The sequence below is a fragment of the Vombatus ursinus genome, unplaced genomic scaffold (assembly GCF_900497805.2).
Source record: "Vombatus ursinus unplaced genomic scaffold, bare-nosed wombat genome assembly UNPS02014863.1, whole genome shotgun sequence".
NCBI classification, from domain to species: domain Eukaryota; kingdom Metazoa; phylum Chordata; class Mammalia; order Diprotodontia; family Vombatidae; genus Vombatus; species Vombatus ursinus.
In genome coordinates, this window is record NW_020954641.1 from 32,243,517 (window position 1) to 32,244,428 (window position 912).

Below are 912 nucleotides of genomic sequence, written 5' to 3' on the forward strand. Positions count from 1 at the left end.
CTCAAAAAGCTCACATTCTAATTGGAAATCAGGAAATAAGTATTTATAAAAGGGTGTCATATGCCAGGCACTGTGCTAAATGCTTTAGAAACATTATCTCATTTTATCCTCATAATAACACTGGGAGGTAGCTGCTATTATTATCCCCATTTTATAGATGAAGAGACTGAGGCAGGCAGTGACTAAAGTAACTTCCCCAGGATCACACAACTACTAAGTGTTCTGAGGGTAAATTTGAACTCCGATCTTTCTGACTCTAGGACCTAGCTTGCCCTAGAGGAGACAGAGGGTTCATGCTCATGTTCAGTTCATGGCAGATGAAAAAACCAAAGAGTACTTAGGTAGGCAAAGTAGCAGGGTAAATGGCAAAGCCCTGAGGATTTTGAGGAATAATAGCAAGACAGAGGATCTCCTACCAAGAGGATAGCGTTAGAGTAGAATGGAGCCCTGAATGAACTACTCAAGAAGTAGGGATATGGGTGTCAGCATCCAGCTGACAGTGGGTGTCCTTTGCTTGGTAGGAACTAGGCAGTGAGACTAGGGGAAGGCAAAGGTCCATGGCCTCCCTTAGTGGCAACAAGTGGTGTTGGGTTTTTTTCCTTCCTGACACCCAGTGTTGGGCTAGAACAAAGGAGGGGAAAATCCCCAGTGCTGATAAAGATGGCTGATCCTGGTCATGGGGACATATCTCTCTTCAGCATTTTGGAGGCATATTTCTTCATTAAATTGCAATTACTATTCTAATAATAATACCATAGCCTCATTCATTTGGTTCCTCCTAATTTAGACTGTGCTCACTTAAATCCATACTCTTTTTCAGCAGAATGAAATGGGGCTAGTTATTTATAGCTATATATCCGTCTATATAGTTATATTTCATTTCATTCATCTCTGTTTCTATTTATATCCATT